The following is a 9843-nucleotide window of genomic DNA, read 5'->3' on the forward strand; positions in this document are numbered from 1 at the left end:
GAATGGCAAGTCAGAGTATGTTTTTAGAAGTGGCTTGTCTTGTGGTTCAAATTGGATCCCATATTTTATATGGCTCTGTGCTTTCTTTGATGACTATACGTTGTCAATCATGTGATCCCTCTTTTTCCTGAGATTTAGCTATCCTTGTGCATGACAACTTAACAAAAGGGGAGCACAGAAGACTCTAAAGGTGAAATGTTTACTCCACACAGCCTATATTTTAGTCATACCATTGCAAATACACTGTCCAAATGGGGTGGAAATCTGCCCATCTGATTCAGAGAGAGAGAGACAGAGAGAAAGAGAGAGACTTAAAATTGTTAATTCTCTTGTCCTTCATAATAAACTCAGTGGACAAAATCTCAGCTCAGAGCTCAGAGCTTTAATTTCAGTCCTTCTACACCTCAAGTTTCAGATGCTGCCTATTTATTTTCCTGCCATTGTGCGTCAGTTTTTTTTTTTACATCTACAGTCGATAGAGTAATACTTTCTATAAGTAATATATTGGAGATTTTAAGTTGCAAAATTGTATAGCAAATATGCAAATAACTTAAACCTGAAAAAATCACAAAGTAGACAATTTTTAGCTAAATGTCACCATAAGGAACCAACATTTCAACCAGAAGTAGACATAATAAAATAATGTCTATTGCCAGATTGTACTTTCTCTTAGTATCTTAACACTATGTACTACTGGTAATGGCAGTGATGGTAGCAGAAGTAGAATCAGCAGTACTATAGATGAGTGACCGCAGCATCTAACATTTGTTTGTCATTACCATCAGTTATTATTAAGTATTACTAATTGATAATCCTGGCCCTGCCACATAGTAGCAGAGTCACTTTGTGTAATTTACATAATCTCTTTAAGCCTTAGTTATTCATCTATAAAATGGGCATAATAATAGTACTGGCTGCATGAATGTGACTTGAGTATTGCATTAGTTAATATATGTAAATAGAACAGTTCTGTCACATAGGAAGTTTCCAATAAATGGTAGCTTACCAATTAATAGGCTGAAGCAGTATTTCTGCTAATGAATCTTTGATGCATATTATTTTATTTCCTTATCTAACTGTTAAAAATAAGAGTGACTATGTTAAAAAAAAAAAACAAAAAAACTTTGGATATAAACTCAAATGTGTCGAAGTGCAAAGCCTGAGGGCTAAATCTTGAGCTCTTCTGGTATATGTGCTACAAGTTATTCTCCTTGACTCTAAGTCTATAAGACCAAGGAGGAATGATTGAAAGCAGGAGTGATGGTGCTCCACTGAACTTTATATGTGACATAATTAGTGATCTTGGGACACCTTATTTGAAAGCTGTGGGCCAATACTATAAGGAAAGACATATCTATGTTGACTACTCTGTAATTGAATACTTCTAAAGTTGACCCATTGTTAATTTAAAGATCTGCTTGGCAAAAAGAGAGCTCTGAGACAAGTCATACCATTTACAATAAGCATCATGCCAGAGGGCATAGTTCTGCATGAGTTCCCTCAATGATTGGTCTGTAGTCCTCATTCTGCTTCCCATCCTCTTGCCGTATTAGGTCTTATTTTTATAGTTCTATAGTACGTTGTATTCTCCCATGGATGCTAAAAAAACATGATTTCTATTGTTGGGATTGTAAGCTATAATCGTGTAATTGGAAACAGCTGTGCACACAAGAAATATAATTTAAAGCAGTTTAATTAATACATCTTCATTGACAAATTCCACTCGTAATACTGATAATATTGTAGGATTCTATAATCAAAAAGGGGAGTTTCTGAATCCTGGCCATTTCCACATTATTTGGTCAACTTTTACTTTTCTAAAGAAAACTGAATAATATACATTGAGTATAATTTTATCTGATCTTCCAACTCTCTTCCTGACTTCTTGCTGCAATTCCCTTCTCTCCTCAAAACTGGAGGCTAATAAAATTATGCTTCAAAATTTGTCTTCATGGTGCAGTGGATGTTGTTGCATGTCCACTCATCCCCACTTCAAATCATATTTTTGCATGCCCAGCCATCCCCCATCTTCTGTGTTGGTGCCACTCCTAAAATTGAGCTCAGCTGAAGACAATTGCCTTATCCAAGGCCATGGCCCCATTTGATGGGCAGCCTGTACCCAATGACTGGTCAACTGTAAGGAAGTATAAAGGCTGTCTTTGCTTGTCTTCATGTGGTCTCACTCGGAAGGGTCATGCCAGTAGTGGGAATGGCTGCAACCCTTGTTGCAACTGTATCACAGATCAATTCTCCCTCTTGCCAATCCAGCTTCCTTCACTCCCCTCTCGGCTCACTGCAAGCTCCGCCTCCCAGGTTCATGCCATTCCCCAGCCTCAACCTCCCGAGTAGCTGGGACTACAGGCACCCTCCACCACGCCCAGCTAATTTTTTGTGTGTATTTTTAGTAGAGTCGGGATTTCACTGTGTTAGCCAGGACGGTCTCGATCTCCTGACCTCCTGATCCGCCAGCCTCGGCCTCCCAAAGTGCTGGGATTACAGGCTTGAGCCACCACGCCCGGCCACAGCATTTGTTTTTTGAGGAACTCAACCCAAGATAGGTTTTAGACTAATTTTTACTTTATATTATTGTCCTTGCCTTAGCTTTTTGACACCTTTCTGTTTCTTTGTATCTCCGATGCTGACCCATTCTCTATTTACTGTTTGCTTTTTGACTCTACCTTTTAAAATCTGACTTTGGTTCTCATGAATTCTTGTGGACTCAACATAGTAAATATTGTTTACAAAGTTCTTATTCTAAATCCAACCTATAAGTTTGTGTCAAACCTGGACAGTGATTTACTTTAATGAATCAACTTCTTTCTATTAACATTTAAAACATACACATACACACATACATCATATCACACCCACTCCCACACAGTATATACACACCACAACATACACACACACACACACACACACACAGTGTCCTACGTGGTTGAGTATTGCAGTATGATTTATTAAAAAGAAATTTTGTCTGAAAATTTGAATAAATTAATTTTAGAAGATAGCACTTTAATTTTTAGAAAATAAATGACAAAACACATTATTTTTTATTAGGCGCATACTGTATTCTAGATAATTGTCTCATACATATTAATTTACTCTTCATCCCTAGCCCCTCAAATATATATCATTATTTTTTCCTATTTTACACATAAAAATATTGAGAAAGTTATCTTAAGTTGCCATATTTCACCAGAAGAAAAAGGCTATTCAGTATATTTTGACCTGTTTTTTTTAATGAGACTATTTAAACATGGTAGCAACAGATTTTTGTAAGTCATTTGTCTCAAAATGCTGTTAAACTATTTTAAATTCTATAAAAAAACATGATTAGCATACACTTTGCTGTAAAAAGTTCACATTATTGAAAACATATGCTTCTGAATGAACATTTGTCAAGTAAGCCTTTATGCTTTTGATCTTTTACAATGCAAAATATTTTTAATGGATGACAATATATCTGCATCATAAACTTTGTCATTAGCTAATACTACAGTTCAAATTCAATTATAATTTCCAATCAATTATCTGAAATTAAAATGCACATTCAAATACTAGGGAGATTACTATTCTGAAATCCTTGACAACACTAGTACTCCAATTTAATACTCTCACTTAAAGGAAAATTTATTTTATTTAAACAATAACAGAATTTTTGTATATCTGACTTTTTCATTTTAATGCAGTTACATTAATTGTTACATCCCAAGTCTTAATAGAGTACTATGAACATACTGACTTTAGGATGGATTTATATGGAAGTTGAGAAAATTTAATAAAAAATTTGTTATGATTTAAGAGTCAGGGAAAAAGAAACATTAATGGAAATCAGAATTTCTCTTGTCAATATTCTAACCTTAGCAGTTTTCTTTTCATTTCAAGAAAATTATATTCACTCCCAGAGATAACATTTTCTTCTGTAGTGCCATAAGTGGCACTGATTTGGATAGTATGATCGACATTTCATCTATTCCCTGACAAGAGTGGCAGAGTCACATCTCAAGTGCCTTTTGATGGTGACAAAATTAGCTAATATCATTGCATTCTGTTTTACTTCAATGCTTTTAAAGATGTTTCCAATCTATACTTTGATGATTCATAGCCAAGGCAGTCACACACTGTGAATTTCTAGGTGAGGCTCTGATTTCACATATGCTTGCTCTTTGTTCTGGTATTCGTGAGACCACAGGTTTCAACTCCAGCAGTTATGCACACTTTATACCTAACTGAAATTCTGAAGTGAAATTAGAAAGGAAATAAAGTAAAGAAAAAGGGTTTTTTAGAAATAAAAATGAGAAATTAGCTAAGAATTATATTTATTGATGTTCTTATGGGGTGATCCAATGGTAAAAAAAATTATGGTCACGGGCTTGTAGATGAAATAATCCAGCCCTCATCATTATTAGACGTAGGGAGTAATTTAGAAGGCTGAGGTATATTTCATAATTCCAAAGGTGTATACGCTAAACAGCATGTGATAAAGCCTGAGTTCCACAGACTAAAGTGTGTGAGGATGTCCTTACCCAAAGTCATTAAGGAGCTGTAAGATGAATATGATGCTGTTGCCCAACCATGGACATATAGGCTAAGGGGAGTGTTGAATCAGAATACAAGTGGTACTTCTAATATGAAATAGATAAAACTACACTATTATGCATAGTGCCTGAAACACATATTTTCCATAATTTAAGATAAATTTGAATGGAGTTTGGTTATCTCTAGATAGTATTTCTACCTTTGTAACATGTATTAGTCTTGAGAACATCAAACTTAACAATTGAGATGGGTCAAAGGTGGATACTTACAGAGCCATTCACATTTTTTCTATCCTACATATTGTAGTATGTTATGGATTGAATTGTGCCTTTTCAATACTTATTTCATGAAATCCTAACCTCTAGTACTTTAGAAAGTTACTTTATTTGGAAATAGGATGTTTACAGAAGTAACAACATTTAAATGAGGTCATTGGGATGTACTCTAATCCAACATGACTAGTGTCCTTATAAAAATGAGACATTTGAAAACAGAGACACAAATATAGGTACAAAAAGATGACCGTGTGAGCATGAAGGTGGCCATCTACCAATTAAGGATAGAGGCCTGGAACAGATCCTTCCTTTGCAGCCCTCTGAAGGAGCCAGCCCTGCTCAAACCTACATTTCAGACATTTTAGCCCCCAGGCCTGTGAGATACTTGTTCAGTCTATACAGTTGGTATTCTTGTGGTATGGCAGCCCTAGCAAACTAATACACGTGTTGGTACCAAAAACTTCAGTGCTGCTGCAACAAATACATAAATGTGCAGAAGTGACTTTAGGGCAGGATAATTGACAGAGGTTGAAAGAGTTTTGGCATACGACATATAAAAAGCCTAGGTTGATTTCAATAAACTATTGATAGAAATAGGGATGTTAAAGGGATGGTGATGAGGGCTCAGAAATAATGAAATCAGAGCAGCCGAGCTCCATTAACATGAGGAGCCAGGAAAACAGGCAGGAACTAATTAGCCTTGCACTGTTACTTTTCAGCACCACGCTCCCAATTCTTCAGTACCAGACATTACAGGGCAAGGTCCAACACAGTGTTTCCTCTCCCAGCTACCTCATGGGTGGAGTGGGGGATGGGAAGTGAAGGGGAGTAGTTCTTTGACGGGTAATTTATAATGGCAGTTTCTTAGTGCTTAAAGCTCTTTATCATAGAGGGCATCTCTTACAAACCCATTAAATACTTCGGACTTTTCTTGATCCAGTATTTTTCGGTTTTCCTTATAAATATTACCTCACGAAACAGATGAAACTCCTTAAGGAAAATGAGCACGTATTCAAAAACAAGACATTTAGAACAATAGCAATTTTAAAAGCAAATAAACATTCTGAATTAAATATTTCATCAATATAAAAATAGTAGAGCATATGGATAAAAATATTCACCTATGTTAAATTAAAAATTTAAGATGTTAGTAATATGAGTCAAGGACAGAAAAACATTAAAAGATAAATCTTACATGTAAAAATGTAATATCATAGATCAAAATATTAGAAACATATATTGAATTGAGGGAATATCTTCTGAGAAATGCCTCAGAAAAAGGCAAGGCCAAAAAATGTGTTAATTTTTCTTTTTTTGAGATGGAGTGTAGCTCTGTCACTCAAGCTGGAGTACAGTGGTGAGATCTTAGCTCACTGCGACCTCTGCCTCCAGGGTTCAAGTGATTCTCCTATCTCAGCCTCCCAAGTAGCTGAAGTTATAGGCATGTGTCATCACACAGGGCTATTTTTTTTTTTTTTTTTTGTATTTTTAGTAGAGACAGGGTTTCACCATGTTGGCCAGGCTAATCTTAAACTCTTGACCTCAAGTGATACACCTGTCTTAGCCTCCTAAAGTGCTGGGATGACAGGCGTAAGCCACTGAGCCCAGCGAAAATGTATTAATTTGAGAGAATATCTTCTGAGAAATCTCTCCAGAAGAAAATATGAAGAATATATTAAAAGAAAACTTAAGAGGCACAGAAACAGAAATATAAACTTTCTCATCCAAAGAATGTGATTCACAGAAGAAAAGCATGGAGGAAAATTAAAATGAAGAAAAAGAAACATTTAAATAAATAATTGAATTACATTTTTAGAGTATTAATACTTAAGAAATAAAAAGCAACTCAGATTGAAATGTCTTGTCAAGAACCAAGGAAGTGATAAGGAAAATGCCCACACCTAGACATACTTCAGAGTGAAATTCAAGAATATTAAAAAAAATTATGCACATGTTAAAATTTTTTATAGAGAAAAATATCACATGCAAAACAATAACATTAAGGCTAAAATAATTTATAACAATATTGAACACAATAAATCAACAGATAATTATTTTCAACAAATTAAAGGAAAAGAAGGAATGTGTTAAGCCACATGGTCATGCAATTGAAGTCATGTTAAAAATATTTTCAGCCAGATAAAGCCTCAGAAGTTTTGTCACATGAAGACTGTGTATTAGTTCATTCTTGCACTGCTATAAAGAAATACCTAAGAGTGGGTAATTTGTAAAGAAAAAAAGTTTTACTTGGCTGATGGTTCTGCAGGCTGTTATAGGAAGTATAGCTGGGGAGGCCTCAGGGAACTTTCAATCACGATGGAAGGCCAAGGGGAAGTGACACATCTTACATGGCTAGAGAAAAAGGAAAAGAGAGTGAGGGGGGAGGTGTTACACACTTTTACAAATCCAACCTCATGATAACTCACTATCAGGGAACAGCACCAAAGAGGATATCCACACCTGTGATCAATCACCTCCCACCAAGCCCCTCTCCCAGCACTAGGGATTACAATTTGACATGAGATTTGGGCAGAGAGACCCAAATTCAAATATCAGATTGCAGTTGTCAAAAGTATTTTATAAAATACTAAATTAAGATGACACAGAAATTTGAAAAATGCTGCCAGAGATATATGAACTGAAGATGCTCAAATAACTGAATAAAGTTTATAAACCAGCAGACGTAGGGGGAAACTGTATCGTTAATAAATAGACTAGAAAATAAATTAGTAATTTTTTTCTAGGAAGAGTCAGATGATAAATATTTAAGTTTTAAGAAGCATATAGAATATATACAACTTTTATTTGTCTATTAAAATAAACAATTTTTAAAAACAACTATACTGTCTTTGTTGAAACTACTCAAGCTCTGCCACAGTAACAAGAAAATAATCATAGACAATTTTTAAATAAATTATCATAGCTATTTTGATAAGCCTTTACAAAATCTTACAGCAGTCCAGGGTTGACTCAGGCTATTGGTTTCCTAATTTCTGGTTTCAAAGATGTCATCACAATGAGAGTTGAGAGTGTGAGTATAACATGAAATCTTACATTGTTATAAAATTATTTTCTTGTTACTAGAGAGTGTGAATATCCATTTACATGTGATAAAATTAAGTAAGAGAAAAAATTTTACATGCTGAAGTAATAAGTTAGTTTCAAATTATTAATAATTGAATATAAATGGACTAAGGAATGTACAACGAGTATAAATGGACTAAACTCAGAAGTTAAAAGAGAAAGGTATTAGGAAAAAAATCTTGATATATTATATATTAAATAAATAAGAAAAACAGGGAAGTCATAGCAAAGAATACTTGTAACTTTATTAATATCATATAAAATGAACTTCAGACAAATGTACAATATGTAAATATCATAAAGTAACAAATATTCTGAACAATGCAATCAATAAGTTTAATAATATGAACACAGCAGTGCTTTCAATTTCTCAAGTTCTCATGTTTTCTTGAAATATTAACCGAAAAAAAAAAAATGGTAACTTTCCCCCCAGTTATCTATCACTGGATATTAAATCACTCAACTTCAAAGGTTAAAAGAACAATAATTTTATTATTATTATCTCTCATGTTGCTATAGTTGGTACCGAGGGCTGGAACCATATAAAGTCTTACTCTCTAGCATTTGTGGCACTTGCATTGGGAAAATTCAACAACTATAATCTGGAACAATAATGCTCTATAAGCATCTCTATCTCCATGTAATCTTGCCATGTTGTATTTCCATCATGGAGGCTCAGAATAGCTGGACTCCTTTCCTGATAGCTCAAAGTCCAAAGGTTTGTGTCCACAGAGACAAACAGAGGCAGTCAGAAGTTGTATTGATGATTATGATGTAATCTTGAAAGTCACAAAGACTATGCCCTTTATGTTCTATTCTCCAAGGTAGTCACAAAGGCCTGCCAAGGTGTCAAATAATTTATAAGCATGTTTTAAAAGCACTATAATGTTCTAGGTCATAAAGAAAATTTTAGTACATTTCATTGTATGGATAAACAAACTGATCTTGGAACATGAATAATTAATATTTGAATAATTCATATATTCACAGTATTAACACATTAGAAAAAATAACAATAATTTATTTTCAAATGATATAGAGAAAAAGTGTCTGATAAAATTAATTTATTATTAGTGGGGGAGGAGTGGCAGACAAAGCAAACCGCTTGGTAAAGGAAGAATAGAACTTCCTTAATCTGATAAAGAAATAAAGAAATATGAAGATTCAGTGTAATCTCAAACAAAAATATGTTAGGAATAGTGCCTATAAAATTGGAAATGAGTCAGGGTGCCAGTATAATACTTGTATTTGCCATTTATTAGTAATTAAAGTAAAAAAAACTAGATGTTTGAGGTTGGAAAAAAACATAAAACTGTTAATACAGGAGTATTAAGAAATTATTTTTAGGCAGCCAGAAAAGGTGAAAGTACTCAGTGGAAATTTCCTTTAATAAAAAGCAGCCCTCAAACCATTTCTTCTCTAACAAAAAGCAGCCTGAAATGTCAGGCATAGATATGCAGACTAGAAGATTTTATATGTAAACAGCGGCAGCTGTACCTGGAAGCCAGGTACCTTCAATATGGCATCTCCTGCCCTCTTTTCCTTGTCACCACGTGTACAGGTGTCATGACACCCTCCAGGTAAAACCACATGTGCTGGCATCATGGCAACCAGCCAGGTTGAAGCCATATTTGCATAATAAAAGACAAGGGCTCGAGAGCCAGTCTTTTCATGGGCTATGTAAATGGCACACCTGGTCAAACCAATCTCCTGGGCCCTATGTAAATCGATTACCTCCTCCTCAAGCCTCTGTACAAAACCGATTGCATTCTGCTGCAAACCGGAGACCCTCTTTTGAGCAACCCACCGTCTCAGCATGAGGAAGCTTTTTCTCTATATATTATTTTTCCTTTAAACTTTCTTCTCCTAAACCCACTCTTCATGTGTGTCCGTGTCCTGAATTCTTTCTCAACTGAGACCGAGAACCAGGATATCTACCCCA

General features: G+C 34.8%; 1 long non-coding RNA gene across 1 annotated transcript; it reads right to left on the minus strand.

Annotated features, from left to right (window-relative positions):
- Window positions 1-7038: 7038 nt before the first annotated feature.
- Window positions 7039-8606, minus strand: LOC131383719 (uncharacterized). Its single transcript, XR_009213953.1, has 2 exons — window positions 8456-8606; window positions 7039-7169 (listed from the first exon to the last, which is right to left on the minus strand). It is a non-coding gene; the product is annotated as an uncharacterized LOC131383719 (long non-coding RNA).
- Between the last annotated feature and the right edge of the window lie 1237 nt (window positions 8607-9843).

This window comes from Hylobates moloch, unplaced genomic scaffold, assembly GCF_009828535.3.
Source record: "Hylobates moloch isolate HMO894 unplaced genomic scaffold, HMol_V3 SCAFFOLD_6, whole genome shotgun sequence".
NCBI classification, from domain to species: Eukaryota; Metazoa; Chordata; class Mammalia; order Primates; family Hylobatidae; genus Hylobates; species Hylobates moloch.